The sequence below is a fragment of the Schistocerca nitens genome, chromosome 3 (assembly GCF_023898315.1).
Source record: "Schistocerca nitens isolate TAMUIC-IGC-003100 chromosome 3, iqSchNite1.1, whole genome shotgun sequence".
Lineage (NCBI taxonomy): Eukaryota > Metazoa > Arthropoda > Insecta > Orthoptera > Acrididae > Schistocerca > Schistocerca nitens.
This window is the reverse complement of record NC_064616.1, coordinates 365,340,113-365,362,341: the sequence shown is the minus strand read 5'-3', so window position 1 is coordinate 365,362,341 and position 22,229 is coordinate 365,340,113. Positions and strand designations below refer to the sequence as shown.

At 42.3% G+C, this 22,229-nt stretch overlaps 1 non-coding gene across 1 annotated transcript; it reads right to left on the bottom strand.

Moving 5' to 3' along the window:
* Positions 1 to 310: 310 nt before the first annotated feature.
* On the bottom strand, positions 311 to 384 carry Trnat-ugu (transfer RNA threonine (anticodon UGU)). The gene has a single exon. It is a non-coding gene; the product is annotated as a tRNA-Thr (tRNA).
* Positions 385 to 22,229: the final 21,845 nt, after the last annotated feature.

The following is a 22,229-nucleotide window of genomic DNA, read 5'->3' as shown; positions in this document are numbered from 1 at the left end:
CTCTCGCTTCTATGAACTTCCACAGTCATTAATAACAGCAAAGCAGCCATCACAGTAGTTTGGACGGTATATACACAACTTGCGCTTAACACCCCGTACACGCATTCGTCAGCAGCAAGATTCCAAGATTCGACTACCCGGCCAATCTTCCTATTTTAGTTGCATATACGAAGACAGTAACTTGTTCTCGAAAGAACAGTTACTGTTGATGACCGTGCAGCTTTACTCTGGAATAAATGATTATTAACTGACAACCTCAGCTGCTGACAGGTGTTGTTGATATACCTCGATATGGACAGCTGAAAATGTGTGCCCCGACCGGGACTCGAACCCGGGACTCCTGCTTACATGGCAGACGCTCTATCCATCTGAGCCACCGAGGGCACAGATGAATAGCGCCACTGCAGGGACTTATCCCTTGCACGCTTCCCGTGAGACTCACATTCCCAACTGTCCACAATTCTACATATGTATTGTACCGTATAGACATTTGCCCACCCACTCATTACTCGCGCACGCTTTGGCGATTCCCGTAAGAGTTTTGGGCAACCTGTGCGCATTCGCACAGACGATGGTCAAATGGCTGGGTAGCCTTTAACTATATATATATGAAGACAGTAACTTATTCTCGAAAGAACAGTTACTGTTGATGACCGTGCAGCTTTTTCTGGAATAAATGATGACCAACTAACAACCTCAGCTGCCGACAGGTGTTGCTGTTATACCTCGATGTGGACAGCTGAAAATGTGTGCCCCGACCGGGACTCGAACCCGGGATCTCCTGCTTACATGGCAGACGCTCTATCCATCTGAACCACCGAGGACACAGATGAATAGCGCGACTGCAGGGACTTATCCCTTGCACGCTTCCCGTGAGACTCACATTCCCAACTGTCCACAATTCTACATATGTATTGTACCTTATAGACATTTACCCACCCACTCATTACTCGCGCACGCTTTGGCGATTCCCGTAAGAGGTTTGGGCAACCTCTGCGCATTCGCACAGACGATGGTCAAATGGCTGGGTAGCCTTTAACTATATATATATATATATATATATATATATATATATATATATATATATATATATATATATATATATATATATATATGAAGACAGTAACTTATTCTCGAAAGAACAGTTACTGTTGATGACCGTACAGCTTTTTCTGGAATAAATGATGACTAACTAACAACCTCAGCTGCCGACAAGTGTTGTTGATATATGTAAGCAGGAGATCCCGGGTTCGAGTCCCGGTCGGGGCACACATTTTCAGCTGTCCATATCGAGGTATATCAGCAACACCTGTCGGCAGCTAGGGGGTTGTCAGTTAATAATCATTTATTCCTATTTTAGAATCCACATTTCGCCTAATTCACGCAAGGGGTTTTTCTGGCAGGGTTCATCATTAAGACCGTGAAACACTTATCACTGCATGCCTGTCCACCCGAATTTGTGCTGCATCTTTAATTAGCTAGATGTCAACAGAAATTTAAATCTTAGGCGCTGTTACGGCGGAGACAGTACAATAACTGCACAGTCTCTCTCCATGGAAGATTTGTTAAATTTAGCAAACGGCGTTTGTGAGTTAACGATCATTGCGCTCTCATTTAAATATATGGCAGAAAGAATCAGCCATCAGGAATTGTGAAACGAACCCTGTCTTCCAGGACCGGATGCCACAAAGGGCGCAGGTTCACCACGAGATGGGGAAACTCACAGGCGTCTATTGTCTATTGACGCCTAAGCGCTGTAGTGTGCAAGTGAGACGGACCAGAACCTACGTCATAGGGAAACCCAGTAGAAGGCTTTTGTGGCCAAGGAGACGTAGCAGTGTTAAATATGGCGGATTGGCCACAAAGAGAGTAGGGAAACATTTATGAAAACTATTTAATTCTGTAGTAGTGCAGGGAATCAAACCACAGTAATTTTAATCTACCATCCTTCATACATTTTCATGGTAATCCCAATAAAACTTGAATATTTATCATATCCGTAATAGTTTAGGATTTACCGTTTAAGTGAAATTAACAAGTTTTGTAACAAAGACCTGAATCCTAAAATCTGAACACTTTGGTCGATATTAACGATCGATATTTCATGTAGAAGCGCATCATTGAAATGAAAAACGTTGTAAATATCAACTCTAACTTTATTTGTTTAAAAGATATAGTAAATTTGTATTATCAGGATTTTCAGTTAAGCATCAGATCATCAGTTCCTCCACACAAAACACATTGAACGATGACAGCATGGCACCTTATTGAATCAATAGGTAATAGAATATTTGTTGTAGGAAATTGTATTGGTTTTATGTAAACGAATTTAACGTTTTTATGTAATGGATATTATCGTTATTTTATTTAGTGTTCAAGCTTTGATTACAATGTAAAATAATGTATAATAAGCTGTAGTCAATCAGATGGACGGCTTCAGGAAAGGGAAATGCCCTAGTCAGTTGAGGGAGCACACACAGCACACGGGAAACGCGGCCGGGGACGAGCAGCGGGAGTGCTGGAGGAGACGCCAAAACGGGCAGTTCTGGTCCCAAAGGGAACAGTTCGGATGCAGACGCGAAAGCGGACGGTCGTCTTTAGGCTTAGAAAATTTCGCGTTATGTGCTATCGCGGGACTTAATCTCTGAGCGGTGAGCAGCCGCGCGCCTGGTGTGAACTCTAACTTTTCACGTAGATAACGTGTATTTCACGATGAGATTGTGAATGATCGAACTGTGTCAAATGGATATGGGCTCTAGTGCAACAGTAAATCTAAATACGATCACTTTCGCTATTAATTTGCTTTCTAATCAAATCGCAACCGCGTGGCCTACATCATTTAAGGGTCGCTTAATTTAGTTCCCGATATTATTATTACTGTTAATATATCCTATATTAACTTTGTATTTCGCAAACTTGCCATCGGCCAGACAATTTAACCAAAGGGTCACAAGTGTCTAATTTAGGGCGTGTAATGCGACACGTGCGGTTCAACCACTAGACAAGTTTGAGCCAAGACATTTCGACGAAGAGGAACCGCATGTGAGCCCGAACACCTTTGGGATGTTAGCTCGCACGTTTCGCGAAAATAGAAAGTCCTTGCTTCCAAATATTGCAATACAACTTCTCTTAAGATCCTCTTTATACTTTTATAAGGACTCTACTCACACTTTATGAATCTAGCACTGTACCTCTGAATTTATGCAACGTTTCACTTAACACTTAACCGGCAATCAGGAACCTCGTAGATCATGTGCCGACCGTACCAACTGTTCCAGCTGATCCTGTCCCGAACAACTCCCACCCGGTTTTCTGTGAATTCTACCTGTTTCATATTTTTCCACAGTCCATCCTCCAATCTTGGTCTCGGTCTTACCTGGCGACGCTTTCACTCCCGCGTTCCTACTGACAATACTTTTGGAATATCATTATCTGTCATCCGTGCAAAATGTCCATCCCTTTCCAATCGATTAAACTTTGCTCTTTGTGTAACATCAGACTGGTTCATCATAACATGCGTTTTTTCCGTTTCTCACTGGCCCATACATCTTTTTCATAATCTTTCTCCCACACAGCATCAGTTTTCCTCTATCGATCTCTTGGAACTCAATGTTTCTATGCCATGTAACAGTACTGGGTTCAAAATGGCTCTGAGCACTATGCGATTTAACTTCTGAGGTCATCAGTCGCCTAGAACTCAGAACTAATTAAACCTAACTAACCTAAGGACATCACAAACACCCATGCCCGAGGCAGGTTTGGAACCTGCGACCGTAGCGGTCGCTCGGCTGCAGACCGTAGCGCCTAGAACCGCACGGCCACTCCGGCCGGCTAACAGTACAGGGGCAATTATAGTATTATGTGCAATATGAAATGAGACAGATACGAAAAATTAGTTGTAGGGAAGGTGATGGGAATAGTTAGATTTGATGGAAGATATCTGCGAAAATGTGATGCATTTGTAAAATAAAATTAGCGCGACCAGTTCTGGAGGATGGGAGAGTATTGTACCTTGAGCTTAGTGTACCTAGGAACATATGATGTTTCCTGGTCGGTATTTCACTCTAGTGAGCTGTTTTAGAAACCCATGAAGGAATGCACTCTAAACAACGCTAAATCATTTTCTGACATTATCTACAGCTTTCGTTGTTGTTAGACATGAGGTTGTGTTTTGCACAGCATTTGAAAATATTTTTTGTGCTATAAACATAAGTGCTGTGTTATGTATTAAAGCTATTTGGAAGCTGTTGTTAATTCTGCAGTTACAGAACTTTATAGTGAATAAAATTCAGAATACTTTTAAAATTAGTTCGTAAAGTGTGGACGGGGAAACCAGCATCTTCTACCTTGAAACGGAAGCGGATTTTCTAGCATGGAGCTCGTGATCGTTGCACATGAACAGAGATTCTTGACTGAGTTAACAATTGCAGCTGTTTTTAAAATCAAAATTTGCGTTAGTTTTTAATAACTTCTGTTTTAAAAATACGCATTTCGTAATTGGCTTTTGATACTACTTCTACTTTCTTTCCACTTAGTGATTATTGTAGAGTATAGCAGAATAATCTTGTAAAAATAAACTATTAAATGCAGTATTGACAAGATTTTTTTGATTGCAACACTTTTAGATATCAATAGAATAATTTAAGTAGGTGGCTACATCGTATCCTGGAACATTTTTTCACGTTCGGAAAAACCTTACTTTTCCAGAGTAATTTTTGTAATTTCAGAAACGAGTGAAGCACACAAAACGTGAATGCTGGCATTTAAAAATGTAATAAGAATGTATATACTGAACTTCTATGACAGAGTTGGATAGAGGTTGAAGTTTGTGAAGTATTCTAAGGTACAACACTCTCGTTACTGCAACAGCTACTGCAGCTTTTCAAGTGTACAATATAGCAAACATTATATACTATATGCTTATAATGGTTGCTATAATGTAATCGCTCGAGCATTACTCCAGAACTGGTCGCACTAACTTCTTGCATGTGGCTTCCTTTTACAGATGTACCACATTTTTGCAGATATCCTCGAGCATATCTATTCCCATCACATTCCTTACCACTAATTTATGATGTTTGTCTAAATAATGTTACAGGCTCTTAAGCTTTGCTTCTGATACTCTAAACGATTACTTTTCACTTATTTTCCCCTGTCTCGGGCATTCGCATTCTTCTACTTCTAAAGACTGCAGTTACTGAGTAGACCAAGCGGAAACACAGCAGTTCTGCATTTCTTTACAGTCAGCCAGTGACGAAAGTTCGTACTCAAGAACCGGTCGCACCAACGTCTTGTAACTAGATTCCACACAGTCATCAGTAGTTATCTGAGAGTGCTGCACCGGTACAAAGTTTACGTATATTTCGAAAATTAGCGAGCCCAAAGCACTTCCCTGTGTCAGAACTCGATTGTACTTTTGTTGGACATTCGTATCCCATTAAAAACACAGTTTTCTACGACGTATTAAGGAAGACATTTTCTAAAATCTTCTCACAAGACAAGACTGATATCCTGATACTACAAAACCTCCATTCTGTCGGAACTATCCATCCTCTTATTTCACCAAGAGCAACCCACATCGTCAGACACAAATAGATCAAATTCACAAACGTGGCGTTACCACCTAAACCGTGGTATTTTGTCTATTTTAATTCTTCATGTCGACAACTTCCATTATCTCAAATAATATCTTCAGTTTTACAAAGTATTCAATCTCTTGCTGCAGGAACACAGCCCCGCAAGGGGAGTGAATAGTCAATACGAAACGGAAAAACCTGAAGGGTCCTGGGAGCAGTCGTCTCTGAGATGCAAGAAAGTGTCGTGGGCGACATTCCTCCTTTTACTCATATCGGCCATTCAGACTTCAAAGAGAGTGAGATCAGATCAAGAGGCGCCTGACTTTTTCAGGCATACTAGACAGATAACAGGATAGGTGGCTTCGTTGGCACGCAAGCGTAAACAGATTACATGTGCACTGCTAACATCATTCTTCGTTTCTGTATCAGAACCTATAGTATTTTAACCATCCTCAGCAACTGTAGTTGTATATAACGAAATAATAAGCAACTGGTTGCATAAAAGGAACTTAATTTCTTTTATACCACTGGTTGCTCATTATTTCGTTATATGGATCAGAATGTCTCTACGAGAAGCTACGTAGACGCAAATACGGGAAACACAGACACTCCTACGAACTTGTCCTGTCCAGTGCCCACGACCGCTGCCGTTTATTGCTGCTCGTTCTCCTCAGAGCCAAAGCGCTGCTGTATGCTGACAACTTACTCGTATTACATGTAATGATAACTTAGTCGTTTGTTTCTATAGTACAAAATTTATTTCGCTCGAATAAAAACTACGAGATAGCTAAAATTTCTGTAACATGCTGAAAACAATCGTTCCGATTACGTTTGCATTAATATCATTTGTTCGTTGAAAGTCATTTTTATGGATACGAGGACTGTTAAAATCCGTACATTACTGCTATAGTAGATGTAAAAAGAAATTCAAGTCCATTTCCTCCAGTGAGGCATTAATATTGTAAAAGAGTCAGTCGTTTCATTATCCGGAAGTTTTATTTTAAACTGACCGTACCACTCCTTTGCATAACAACTTGACATTTCTTTGAAAATTCGCTCCTTGTCATACTTTGCGTTGAATTTTACGCTCATAAGCAACTGAATGAGTAAAACCTGCGTGTAGCTTGTTGTGTCCCTTACACCTCATAAAGTTGAAGACGCCTCATGTCATGGAGTCCGCAAGAAGGGGAACTTTCGGGGTCTGCCGTAATCCACAGCCGTCAACCGTCAGCCTCCACTAGTGAGCAATGGTCCAAGGAGCTGACGTCGTGCTTCATTGCATCCCAGAAGTGCTGGCGACTTGGGAGCCACACGAAACTACCTTCACATCTTACAGTGTTCCTCAATCCATAACGACACATCCGGGAGCGTTGGGGTAGTGCAATGTGCTGGAGGCACAGGCCATTTGATGGTGCTGTACGACAGTAGTCGGATACACAAAGTCGAACTGTTGCTTTCCGTATCATTTTCTGGTGAATGACAATATTGTGCACCCTATTTCATCCCCTGTACGAGAATCCCACGAGCAATTTCCTTACCGCTGTCCTGTCTGTGAGTGAGATGTATTACCTCGTGTGGTCTTCGACGTGTCGATTCCCTGACATCAGTGTGTACCAACACCGAGGTGTGCTACGCCACATCGGTCTAAAAGACTCTTTCCCATGCTTCGAGTGTACAATGGATATGTTCCTGCATCCATGTGACCATGGTGACGAGCACAGTACCTGCACTTCACTCATACGCAAGCGTATACTATAAGTTCTGTAATATGACACGGAGAACTATTGCACATTCTGCCCAACATACCTGCTATTTTTAATTAAATACCTTATAACTACACTTTACACTTGAAAGATAACTGTTACATTTGTCACCTTTCGTATACAATGTTTATTAACCAATACGTGCCTACTACTCGCTAGCAATCTGCCCACTGATTGACTTCGTTTATTCACTGCTACGACTGTTACACTAGTTTCTCTTCCTAAAATCTTCGAGGAAAGGGAGAACTCAGCTAGAGCTAGAGAGTTTCTGAGTTTATATTTGACTCTTGTAGACAGTGAATAGTGAGACAGTTTTCATTGTGTTTGGTCAGATATGTTATACGTTTCTGAAAGGCATATGGTGCAGTGAAGTTGACATCCTTGAAAGGAAAATAGATACAATTATTATATTTATAATTAAGTATGCAGTAAAAGTAAGTTACCAGTTAAGAAAAGCAGCAATATTCCCAGCAATTTCAAAGTCAGTGGTCAAATGATGAGAGATGTACACAATGGCTTACGAGTGTGGGCGGAAGTGATATTACAATCGCGTTCAGAAAAAGTAACAGAATACCTTGAATAACTAGAGATAGAACGTTCATATTCACAGGACATCTAATTAGTATGTTCTGCCGAAATGATTAGCATTTAAACCATGTCGGTCCGCGGGTTCGACGTCATCATCGATATTGCGGCACAACACCATCTAACGGTAAAATGTGACTGCGGCTCTCGTCGCTATAAACCGAAGGTAATGGATCAGTGTGACTTGAGCAGACGTGCAGGATGCCTCGCAGACGCATGCGCGAACCATAACGTCATATCAGTGCATTTGAAAGAGGACGCATTATTAGCATGAGAAAATGTAGTGGATCAATCCGGGAAATTGCTGCTCATATGGGACGAAGTGTTTCGACAGTGCAACGGGTGTGTGCAGAATTGTTCAAGTAAGGCCGTAGAACACGATGAGATGGGTCAGGTCGCACCAACCACACCACCCCCGAAAAGATCGACACCTCATCTAAATGATATTGCAGAGCAGATCGGCATCTTCCTCGGCTTCAGCGCAACAGTGGATCAATGTAATACACCGTACACTATCAGGGGTGACAGTCGGTCGCCTTTTATTACGGCAAGGGCTACGTGCGCGTCGTCCACTTCTCCGCCTACCTTTGACGATGTGCAGAAACATGCTAGATGGCGGTTGTGTATTGAACGACGAATTTGGGAACACGTATGGCATCAGATAGTCATTTTCGACGAATTCAGGTTCTGATTGTTTGAAAATGATGGCCGAATTTTAGTTCGCCGCAGACATGGGGAGCGACATCCGAGTGACTGCAATCGCACAACGTGTAAAGCGCCAACTCAATGTCTTACGGTGTGCTATTGTGCACAACCATAAATCACAGTTGGTGCGTGTCCAGGGCACTGGAATACGTGTGGCCTATGTCAGTGACGTCGTGTGATACGTAGAAATACACTTTCTGAACAACACGCCAGACGTCATTTTTCAGCAAGACAATGTACGACCACCGGTGTTGCACGAACACGTGCATTCCTGGTGTCACAGGATGTCAGCCTTTTACCCTGGCCCGCCAGCTCACTAGTCTTGTCAAGAATCGAAAATATGTGAGATATGGTGAAACGACGGGTGACCCAATGCCAACCACCACAGATGATCTTTGGAACCAGGTGAATGCAGCGTTGGTGGCTATACCACAGGACGCCATTAACGCCTTATACGTGTCGATGCTATCATGGGGGCCATTGCGGTTCCTGTGCCTACTAGACAACAGGACACATGGTTAACCGAGATGACTGAAATGTTGATCTTTCCTGCAGAACATACTAATGTATATGTCCTGTGAATGTGAACGTCTTATCTCTATTCGTTCAGGGTGTTCTGTTTTTTTCTGAACATTACTGTAAATGTTACTGCAAATATAGCGAAGCTGGGTTGCTTGCGAGGTTGATGGATAGAGAGAGGCACTGTAAAACAAATAAGCACTTAAAATCAGCGGAACCATTCAGCAGTAGCCGACAACGTACCATACCATACAAACCAATCAGACATAAATCGAAGTTTGTGAAGGGCAGTTGGCACTTCTTGTTGCCGAACAATGTTCATTTCTATGAATGTAACTCCATCCTCTCTCTGGATGGCGATTGGTACTGTATTTTTGGGAATGTTCATTTCTAGCCGTCGACCACTTGTTTGATATGTGTATAGTTTCCATTTCTGACAGTAAAGTGAAAGTGAATCTTCAACTCCATCGTAGAAAGTGCACAGCAGTTACCCGTAACGTGACATGTTAGCACCACATTTTGAACATATGTTAACTAATGATTTAGGAGGCCAAGAATATAACTTAATATATATGATATATAATTTTGGATGAAACAAGTGACATTTCAGTAACAAAATTACAAGTATACGTATCCAGAAGTTAGACGAATGCACTGCATTATTGGTGCGCTTAAAAACTCTCTTTCTAAAAGAGTGCTAAATCTAAATAAACTTGTTGCTATAGGCACAGGCAATTCGTCTGTCATGATAGGGACTAACAGTGTGGTTTATGCTAAACTGAAAAGTGGAATTCTGCATCCACAATTGCTTGGGGGCTCGTGCCATTCCTTACAACTTACGGTTTCACATGCATCTAAGAATTCCGATTTCTTAATTAAAGAGACTTGCAACTGGTTCTCACATTACGCTGTGAGGCAGATTACATGTAAGGAACTGTTCGCTGTAGTAAATGAATGTAATTTTCCATTAAAACTAGTTCAAATGATTTACAAGATATGATTATCCATTGATAGTGCAGCTACCCGAATATTACAGCAGTGGTTCGAGCATGAAACTCATTATGAAATCTCAAGATTGAGAGAGTTCTATTATATTTGCAGTGAAGAATCAGAGTACTTGCATCTTTTTTTCTTTTTTTTTCTTAAGCCTGTTCTACAGAACGTTCGGAATGTGGATAATAAATTTAAATCTAAAAGTCACGATCCAATAAAGATACTGAATGACCCAGTCCTTCTCATAAAATCACTGTGTTCAAAAATTCCGATTCCTGGATTCCAGTTAGAGATGCTGGATTCCATAGTTCAGGATCACCAGTAGCTACGTCCCCATGTTGATTCTGAATGCGACACAAATCTTTCAAACTTTCTGTTAATGAAGTTTATTAGTTCCGTTATAGGTGCGTTCAATTCCTACTAGGCCTTTCAAAGCAGTTACAGCAACGGCTCCCTGAGAGCATTAAAGTTCTTCTAGATATGTCACTCTTCTTTCCGATATAGGGTCTAAATCGTTGAAACGTCGTGTTGTCGAATTGGCAATGTTCTTTGTTGAGGACAGATAATCAATGGAAAAACACCACATAAAATGGACTGAAGTAACAGACATGGTGAAATTTTGGGGTGAAGTAGCTTCACAAAGAAATGCTTGGGGAGAAAACTCATTTTATGAAATAGTGAAAACCTAGTTTCACTCCTTTCCCTTCCACATACGATGGCACATGTTGAAAGGTTCTTCATTCAAGTAAATATAATAAAACCAAAACAGCGAAACTGGCTAAAAGAGAGAAACTTGCATTCCATTTTGGGACTAAGATTTGAACTTATAAATGCAGGGAAATGTTGCTCCAGCTGTGATTTACCCAAGGGCATATCATTCTATGATATGTAATACTAGGAAACGAGGCCGGAAAGGCACTACCACACAAACAGATGAAATGACCTAAGCTCCCATAAATATTGTTATATCTTTGAAAACCACGAGTTTGAACATCTTCTACAGTCCCTCACGATTGACTGATAGATACGAGAGAGAAGTCTGTCTCACCGCTGATATTGCTCATGCCAGTGGATTGTCTGAAGGAAATTTGGATGTTCATCACTGCACTATCACAAAGAAACTAGCTATACGCACATTACTTAGCATTACGTACCCCTAAGAGCAGATAGTGGAATTATCACAATAAGTGTTAAACAAGTGTCCACTTCCTTTGTATGATCACTGCATGTGGCCCATTGGACCACTACACAAAGAAAGCACGCTGGAAAAACAAGTTTAAATGGCTCTGAGCACTATGGGACTCAACTGCTGAGGTCATAAGTCCCCTAGAACTTAGAACTACTTAAACCTAACTAACCTAAGGACAACACACACATCCATGCCCGATGCAGGATTCGAACCTGCGACCGTAGCGGTCGCGCGGTTCCAGACTGTAGCGCCAGAACCGCTCGGCCACCAGCGGCCGGCCAAAACAAGTTTACCTTAATGCCTGATCTGTACACATCTTAACACTGAAACTTCAACTAATATTTAAACACTGAAAGAAAAATGATTAAGCAACATAATAACCCGATGAATTGTGATACCTACATAACTTCAAATAAAAAGTGGAGCATATCCACGTCTGTCTTACCTAGACCCCGAGCTGCAAGTGTTGTTAAAAAATAATTTCCATTTACTGGTTGCACGGGGCCATGGAGGGCGAAAAGCATCTCAAAGATGCCTGGCTCGTCCTGACCAACACACTTAAAACACCATTTATCTTCTTCACCGAACGAGTTGTATGGGTAACCTTTCTGTCCACGCACTAATGTTCTGAAATTGGCAAAACAGTGGTAGCAGAACATGCTTCCTTCACTCAAGGAAAACACACACAAACTTATTTTAAAATTACGTTCGTCTCTGCAGACATACAGGAGGTGGAAACTAGGGATGGAAATAAATTCATTCAGTCTATCATATATTCATAGTATTTACGCACGCACCAGTTAGGGGGGGTAGCAATAATGCTGACACTTTTTATATGAGCGAAATCCACAAACAGAGACACTCTTCCTCCCTTGACGTCTGCTGCTGACACAACTGAGTAGTGAGGCGCAAAACCGACAACACAGACAGGTTAAATACCATGAAAGAGATGTGTGGATATCTTTCGTCACTCCTTTACTGGAGAAACAAAAATGTGTGAGGAATACCTTTAGAACAAAGAATTCTTTCCGAGCACATTTAAAAAAAAACATACATTTACATGAAATAGTCAGCTTGTGGCTACTCAGCATTATATACATATGAACGATATACACAGAAGCGACGAAGAAACTGGTATATGCATGCGTAATCATATACACAGATATGTAATCAGGCTGAATACGGTGATGCGGTAGACAACGCCTGTATAAGACAGCAGGGGTCTGGCGCAGTTGTCAGATCGGTTACTGCTGCTACAGTGACAAGTTATCAGTTTTAAGTGAGTCGACATACGAGAGATGGGACACAGCATCTCCGAGGTAGCGAAGAAATGGGGATTTTCTCGTACGACCATTTCACGAGTGTACCGTGAATATCAGAAACCGGTAAATCAACAAATCTCTGACATCCCTGCGGCTGGTAAAAGATCAAGCAAGAACTGGATCAACGACTGAAGAGAACCGTTCAACGTATCAGATGTGCAGCCCTTGCGCATATTGCTACAGGTTTCAATACTGCGCCATTAACACGTCTCAGCTTACGAAACTTTCATCGATATGGGCTTTCGGATCCGAATGCCGATTCGTGTATCCTTGATGACTGCACGACACAAACCTTTACGCCTCACCTGGCACCATCAACACCTACATTGGACTGTTGATGACTGGAAACATGTTGCCTGGTCGGACGAGTCTCGTTTCAAATTGTATCGAGCGGATTGGCGTGCACGGGTATGGAGACAATCTCATGAATCCATGGACTCTGCATGTCCGCAGGGGACTGTCATGTTGGTGGAGGCTCTGTAATGGTGTGGGGCGTATACAGTTGGAGTGATATGGAATCCCTGACACGTCTAAATACGACTCTGACAGGTGACACGTACATAAGTATCCTGTCTGATCACCTGCATCCATTCATGTCCAGTGTGCATTCCGACGGACTTGGGCAATTCCAGCAGGACAATGCGACACCTCACACATCCAGAATTGCTTCAGAGTGGCGCTAGGATTACTCTTCTAAGTTTAAACACTTCCGCTGGCCCCCACACGCCACAGACATGAACGTTATTGAGCATATCTGCGTTGCCTTGCAACGTGCTCTTCGGAAGAGAGCCCCCTAGTACTCTTACGGATTTATGGATATCCGTGCAAGATTCATGGTGTCAGTTCCCTCCAGCACTAATTCAGACATTAGTCGAGTCCATGCCACGTCGTGTTGCAGCACTTCTGCATGATCGCGGGAGCGCTACACGATTTTTGGCAAGTGTACCAGTTTCATTGGCTCTTCAGTGTGTATCATAATAGTAGATTACTAGGACTGGCGTATGAGTAGGTGTGTTGGGAACCAAAAGCTTTTGCAATTTTTAATCACTGGTTCAAAATTAACATTAAAGTGAACAGATGTGCCTCATACTCTTTTCTTTCAAGGAAACACACAGAGTAAATCACACAATAAGTATGCTGGCATTAGAGTATGCACCTGAGCCAATGAATGAAGACACTTTCTTTTCCAGTTTCATCAGTAAGCATGCTAGATTATTAGAAATCTTGAAAAATACAAGACGCCGAAGTCTGTACAGCAAAATAGAGTTCACTAAAGTAAAATTATCTATTGACAAAACGTAGAATTCTATGAAATAAACTTCAAATGATTGGAATGATAAATAACTAAACATATTGGACACCAAACAAGAGCTGTTAAAAGTCCATGGGTGTTCATCATAAAGTACTGAGGGTGGGAAATTTAATAATGCAACAAAAAATTCACTGAGTTACCGCAATTTATTCTGGCTGATGATCGTGTATAGCTGTTACTATGCTATGTTTTAGGTAAGCAGTTTAATCAATAGGACATCGTCCATAATCTGATCTGCCTCCTCTTGTTTACATACAAAACAACCCTTTGATTTACGAATTTTTCTAAGTTACCCATGGTTATTGTCAAAAAGCTAACTTATGACCCATAGAAATGACAACAGGTGATTATGTAAGGAACATACACATTATAAACTGTCAAGAATCTTACTTTGGATCTGTTTAGTGACCTAAAAAAGCCAGGCAAGCACACAAAAATTATATTTTCACTGTAAACTACTTACTGATTCTGTTCTCACATGACACACTTCACACGCTAGGGGGTGGGGCGCGTTGTTGGGATTGTCGTGGGGAAGGGCTGAGTCTACAAATGGGCAGACTTACAGGGCTTTGGTAACGAGGTTGTGGTCACAATTTTCGCTGTTGGAATAGTCTGTTCTGTAACGACCACACCCATATCTTCTTGCTTCAGCTTTTTGAGAGGGACACTCCTTCTACCAGCTCGACTGTCAACTTGACAGGCGTCAAGCACCACACTAAAGTGCAGCTCTTGGTATCAACATACTGTACTGATTCCCTCATGGCAAGTTCCTTAGTAATTGACTCACTTGTATTACATACAGTTCTCATGGCAAACACCATCTGCAAAAGCTTTGACATTTGACAAGTAACCAAGATATTTCTAATGCCCACAATATTCATGTTTGAAACGAGGATTTGTACTTTCTGTAATGTTCGCTTGGCATTTTGTAAAATGGCTCTGTAATTGCTGCGTCCAAACCCAACTATAACAATTATGATATTGCAGCGAGTAACTGGATGTCTCACAGTAACATCTTCTTCACACCAAGGATGCGGTGTTTTGGAATCACACGTGTCAACGCACGTCTGGATAGGAATGGCGTGTGAGATGTCAACTAGTCTTCTGCGTCAAGTGAACGTTTGTTGACATGCGATGCCTCAGTGATGGGTGGTAGCTAGAGCAGATGCTGCGTGCGGTTATCACCGCTAAGGAGCCAAGGTCGTCCATAGCAGCTAGACAGTGGGATGACCTGGCCACAGCTGGCATGCCGTTTTTCTGTGTAGTTGAGGCGACTGCAGCGAACACTACGTCTTGTCGCACGGGAGCTACAAATGGCCCAGGGGCACCTGATTGAATGGGCTTATTGGGAGTTCCACCGGGCAGGTAGCGGTTGGGGTGCACGACATTAACACAGCACAGTGGACCCTTGCCACTGCAAGCCGCGATAGTTGCCCAGCTCTGCCAGGTTGTTAGCTGCCCTGGACGCAGAGTGAAGTGAGAGGTGATTGAACGTTGATTTCGACACCTCGATGACTCCACTGGTCTCACTAGAGGTTTTTACAACAAAGGTTCGCATGCCGTGGTCATAAGTGTAAAATATCCTCATAATTTATCCTCCTGTTGCTTTAACGGTTAATAGTATATACATGAATATGGACAAAACGAAAACTCTCTACGCCAAAATTTTGTGATAATACGTAAAAGTAGGGCAGTAAAATTTCAAAAATACTTAAAGACTTTTGAAAGCAGAAAATATACAGTAAAATACAAGAAAAGAATCATCCACGCCAGAGCTTTATCCCTCTGCATTTAGCTATAGTACTCTAGCACTACGAATTGTTTATATGCAACTTCACACACGAATGGCCACATCCTGATGAAAAAAGTTACATAATTAGTGTCTAATGTGTTTTAAATTAAAATTCCTGTTCGGTGTCTTTGCCTATTTGGGTGCAGCGGTATTAAACAGCAAGCTAGTTTAGAAGAGGAGGAAAAGAATGAGATAAATCTAATTTTGAAACGTAGTTACTTACTGTTACATTTTTTCACGAACTTTAATAGTTATGCTTGCTATAAACATGGACATCTGAAACAAAAGAAAAGCTGCAGCGGGTCCTCAAACGCAACCAGTGGACTATCTGTGAGCGCATAGCTAAGACTCTGGGCTCACATTAGGAATGAACTGGTTTCAGATCTTTGTCCAGTCATCTGTATTTTTGTTTTCATGGTATCCGTAAGTAATCGCCGAGATGGACCATTTAAAAAAGTCACAGCCAAACTTCTCACCTATCCTTGTCTAACCCGAGCTTACAACTACACCATTGTCAACAGGGCATTAACCTCTCATCATCTTTGGTCTTTTAATTGTACTAAGAGAAAATTTCAAAGTCCTCACGTAATTGGAGGTAGAGAGAAAGAGCCTATTAATTTTTCTGAATACAAAATAAAGTATATGTGATTCCACATTTCACTGTGGGAAGGAGCATATACTATTATCAGATTACGCAAAGGTGCAAAGGATATGGAAATACGGCAGGACAGTTAGTTGTTATAAAAGCATTGGTACTGTTTACTATGTAGATTTTAATAGATCATTTCACAAAAGTTATGTTGTTTGATTTTTGTATACCAATTACCCGAATTATAAAAAATTTTCACTATGCTGTTAATGACTATAAACGCATGAAATACTTAGTTCTATACGAGTATAACTACTAGAGATAAAACATTCATATTCACAGGATATTCAGAAACGATTAGCATTTCAACCATATCGGCCCGCGGGTTCAAGGTCCACATCAATATCGCTGCGGAACACCATCTACCGGTAAAATGTGTCTGCGGCTCCAGTAGGCGCTATAAACCGAAGGTAATGGATCAATGTGACTTCAGTAGACGTGCAGGATGCCTCGCAGACGGATACCGCGAACCATACCGTGGAATCAGTGCGTACGAAAGAGGGCGCATTATTGGCATGAAAGACTGTGGTGCATCGATAGTGCAACGGGTGTGTGCAAAATGGTTAACGGAAGGCCGTAGAACACAAGATGTGTCAGGTTGCAGCACGCAGGTCACCAAAAATGGTTCAAATTACTCTGAGCGCTAGGGGACTTAACATTGAGGTCATCAGTCCCCTAGAACTTAGAACTACTTAAACCTAACTAACCTAAGGACATCACACAACACCCAGTCATCACGAGGCAGAGAAAATCCATGACCCCGCCGGGAATCGAACCCGGGAGCAGGATTCGAGCCTGCGACAGTAGCGGTAGCGTGGTTCCAGACTGAAGCGCCTAGAAGCGCTCGGCCACACCGGCCGGCGCAGGGCACCCCTCGAGAAGATCAACACCTCATCCTAATGGCATTGTAGGATATATCTGCGTTCTCCTCGGCTCTGGCGTAACAGTGGAACAGTGAAATACATCATACACTATTAGGGGTGAAAGTCCGTCGCCGTTTATTACGGCTTGGGTTATGTGCGCGTCGTCCACTTCTCCGTCTACCTTTGACGAATGTGCAGACACATGCTAGACGGCAATGGTGCATGGAACGACTTCTCTGGGGACAGAAAATGTACCAGACAGTCTTTCCCGACGAATCAAGGTTCTGCGCAACTATGAAACGAGAGTACCTTATTCAAAGACATTTTAAAGTCTCAAACATCTATGATGTATATATGCAGACTGAAGAAATAAATTAAAATTTGTAGCAAGACCTCCTGCTCACTAGGCTGATGCGCTAGCCACTGGATTTTTACAACTGCTCGGACTACCCTAGCACACCTCCCTCCTCAGTTAAAATTCCCATTCACGCCTCAGCCCACTTTGTATTCCCCCTAAACTTAAACCGCATTGCAGAAGCTCTCCATCTGTATTGGAATAGCACCTCAACATCGAATGAAACGGGGGTTCATAGATGTCTGAGGCTTGAAAAAGTCTCTGGAACCACACAGTTTCCTTTGATTAAATCACTTATGCCTGGGTTTGAGGCAGGATTCCCCACTTCGTTCGGTGCTGAGATGCTATTCCAATACAGTTGGATAGCCTCTGCAGTGCTGTTCGAGTTTAGGGAGGAATACGTAGTGGGCTGAAGCGCGAATGGGAATTTGGACCCAGGAGGGAGGCGTGCTATGGTATTCCGTGCAGATGTGGAAAGTCGCTGTCCCGGGGTGGGTAAGTGGTTTGCACATCTGAATATCAAGCGGAAACCCTGAGGTCAAATCCCATCGTCAGTATAAATTTTCATTCCTTGATTCAGTCTGCATATACACATAACTATGTCGGTGTGTGAGAAACAGCCTGCTCTAATACAGTTTCTAATTCGAAGAGTTCTTCCACACATGCAGCACCTTCTCCTTGAGCATAACAAAGCCGACTACTTACGAGCGTTGCGACATCTGCAACAACCCAACGCCCTGGGTTCACTGTCATAGACCATACTCCATACTTGGCACCTTCCGATATCTACATGTTTCCAGAAGTTAGATAAACATCTTCAAGGACTTCACTTTGATAATATTGAAGCGGTGCAAGCGGACGTGTGGTTGTGCCTCCGTCAACAAAGTCAAACGTTCTGTAGTTATGATATCAACAAAATGGTCTCTCGTTGGAAGAACTGTGTTCGTCACTAGGGCTAATGTGCTGAGAAATGAAGTTGTAGACATGAAGAACAAAGGTGTAGAATGTTAATAAAGTTTGTTTTCTTGAAAACGTTTTAAAAGTTGTCGCATAAAAGATTCGGAGGCCTTATTCCGGCATCCATGTGCATGTACATTGTCCGCTACAGCTGTTGATAAGCTCAGAGAGTTTACCTCATTGTTCGGCGTCTTGTGTTGTCGGAGTTTTGTACTATCGTCGTTCCCTGTTGCTTAAAAAGTTTGGGTTATATGTGCAAACAAGTAATTTACAGGAATGGTGACATTAGTAAAGGGTGGTACAGAATAATGGGAATGTTTGAAATGAGTAGTAGCAGCAATGGGTAGGTTATAGCACTACGGGTTCGTGACAGTTATCGAGTAGACAGTCCTCCATTTCAGTAATCATGTATCAAAAATGGCTCTGAGCACTAAGTAATCATGTATCAGTGGAACGGATAACAGCATGCGTTAGCCATAAAAATGTTTTATAAAAACAATGATGGTTTGGTAGCGGCGCAGAGTGAGTTTCGACGCTTTTTTATAATTTAGGACGTCATGATGCCGTTCCGTCGAAACTCGCAATAAAATGTTCGATTAATAACTTTGAAAAGACTGGATCTGCCCTTAAGAAGAAACCAACAGGACGACCAAGAAGTGTGGGTTCTCCAGCGGATACTGATGTTATACGTTAGTCTTTCTTACGAAGCCCACGGCGTTCAATTCGTAATCAAGTAACGGTGGTAGGAATGTCCCGGGAGAGTGTTCGCAGAATTCTTCATCTTGATTTAAAATTTCATCAGTGAAAACTACAGACGGTGCAACAATTGAAGAACAACGATTACCGGTTACGATAAGGATTCTGTCAACAAATGATAACAAAAGTAAACAATAAAGATGAATTTCTAAACAAGTTGTGGATGTCAGATGAGGCACATTTTCATCTCACAGGTTATGTGCATAAACAGAACTAACCATACCGGGCAAACACAAATCCTAATGACGTTCTTGAGCGTCCTTTACACGCTAGTAAAGTGACACTATGGTGAGGTGTTTCATCACATGTGATTATCGGACCGTATTTTTCACAAATGAACAGGGAAACACAATAACTGTCAAGCCGAGCGTTACATGGAGATGTTATGAACTTTCGTTATACCTGCATTGAACAACTTTCCACACGTTCAAGATGCCTGGTTTCAACAGGACGGAGTGTCATCTCACACTTCATGGCAATCAATGGCATATGTGCGAGGACTGTTGGACTACCGTGTGATCTCACGATTCGCTAACATTTCCTGGCCCCCTAGATCGCCAGATTTATCCGTTTGTGAATTTTCCTTGTGGGGCTAACTCAAGAGCAAAGTCTACAGCACTCGACCAAGAACCCTGGATGAGTTAAAACAGAGAATTCGGCATGCAGTTCACAGTATTCCATCTGAGATGTTGCAGCGGTCAATGAGGAATCTCAACAGCAGATTTCACGAATGTGTTCGTACAGGAGGACGCCATCTAAAGGACGTACTTTTTGAAAAATGATAAATGCCATCAATGTTTCGTAAATGACAAAGTTGTAAGATTTCAATTACTATGAATGCAATTTCTTTCCTTCGTCACTTCTACTTTTATTGGATTGTCGAAATGTTCCCATTTCCTGTGTCACCCTAGAAAACCTTTCAGCAGACAATCTTCCAGCTGTTATAATCATTTTTGTGTCTTATATCCTCGAATGGCGAGGAGAGTTGTAAACACTAAATCCCCACAGAGTACCCGTTGTTCATGTTCTCTCGTTTGTAGAGATGCACACTGTTTGAAACTGATAAAATTAATACAACGCCCTCTGCTGGCTAGAGAGACACACTGCATGCTGAGAAACATGCAGCGAGTGTGTCATGCTTGTCCGGACCATACACTCCCAAAAGTCATTAATGCCATTACATGGTCCCTAGCCGTACAGTGACCACGGATGTTACGCAATCGTACTGAATTTTTACATGTGGTATTTGTAAGGGTTGTCGAACACCTTAGTAAAACCATATCATTAACTTTAAAATTTAAAAGGTAGCTAGCATATTTCATCCAGAACGAAGTTTTCACTGAGCACCGGAATGTGCTGTGATATGAAACTTTCTGGAAGATTAAAACTGTGTGCCGGACGAAGACGCGAACTCGGGATTTTCGCCCTGTGCGGGTAAGTGCTCTACCACCTCAGCTAACCAAGCATGAATCGGGACCGGTTCTCACAGCTTTACTTCGGGCAGTACCTCGTCTCCTACCTTAGAAACTTCACAGAAGCTCTCCTGCGAACCTTGCAGAACTAGCACTCCTGGAAGTAAGGATATTGCTGAGACATGGCTTAGCCACGGCCTGGAGAATGTTCCCAGAATGAAGTTTTCACTCTGCAGTGGAGTGTGCGCTGATATGAAAGTTCCTGGCATATAAAAACTGTATGCAAGACCGAGACTCGAACTCAGGACCTTTGCCTTTCACTCAGGAGAGCTTCTGTGTAGTTTGGAAGGTAGGAGATGAGATACTGGCCGAAGTAAAGCTGTGAGGACGGCTTATGAGTCGTGCTTCGGTAGATCATTTGGTAGAACACGTGCGCCCGAAAGGCAAAGGTCCCGACTTCGAGTCTCGGTCCGGCACGCAATATTAATCTGCCAGGAGGCTTCATATTTCATCCATCTATCCATTACAGTATCCTCTTTCACTTCCAACTACTTACGTCCCAAGCCTGAATGTATATTATTAAAATTTGTTTAGTAATTCTGACGGTTTGTTGCACGTTGCCTATCCTGTTTATGAATAATAATGTTTCTATGGGTGAGTACAGAAATGAAAAGCAGTGGACATTATGCAGGCCGCAAGCTTGGCGACTCTACCTTACGATAGCGTTCCATGAATGTTGACTCACACAAGCGTTTCCCACGGCTCTGCGCAGATATTTGTAATTTAAAATGGTATGACGATGTACAATCTGGCTGTGATCTAAAGTGCGCCGCCACCTCTCTTACAACTTCAGCGTCTAAAGTTCTTTTCATATCTAATAATTGAACTGGCAGCGTCCTCCCACCTCTTAATATCAATTTGCCAACTTGACGAGGGATAGTTTTATACCTGTGTCACTAGCACACTGCAGATTTTTAGTCAGTTGCTACTCAAAACTTCTTCCGCTTATCTCCGCGGGCTAAGGACGATCTACGTAAAATAAAAAAAAGAAGAATTTGGTCTTGACCTTTGTCGACTTTCGTGAGCGAAGAGAGTCCATATTTTTCATCTCCCGTGAGTACAGCCAGAGGAGTTTCTGCGCGCCCGGCCTCTCCCATTGCTCGGCGCAGTTACTGTTTACGTGGACTTGATTGAGGCACGCAGCGCTGCCTCATCATTAATCACGAGCAGCCAGTTTGCCTCGGAACCGGCCGCAGTGCCGCCTGTCCAGACACTCACGCACCACTGAAGTCTCCGCTGTCAGGGACGAATTGCGCTGCCACGAACCTTCCTGTACGTCGTCTTTCTCCGCCAAATACCTCACTGCCGCGTTAACGAACATACAGCCGCACGTTCTAAAGAGACGCTTACCTAGGGCAGAAATTTCAAAACAGAATAAACGAAATTTTGTGCAAGTACGCGTATTCAACTTTGTCTGGAGT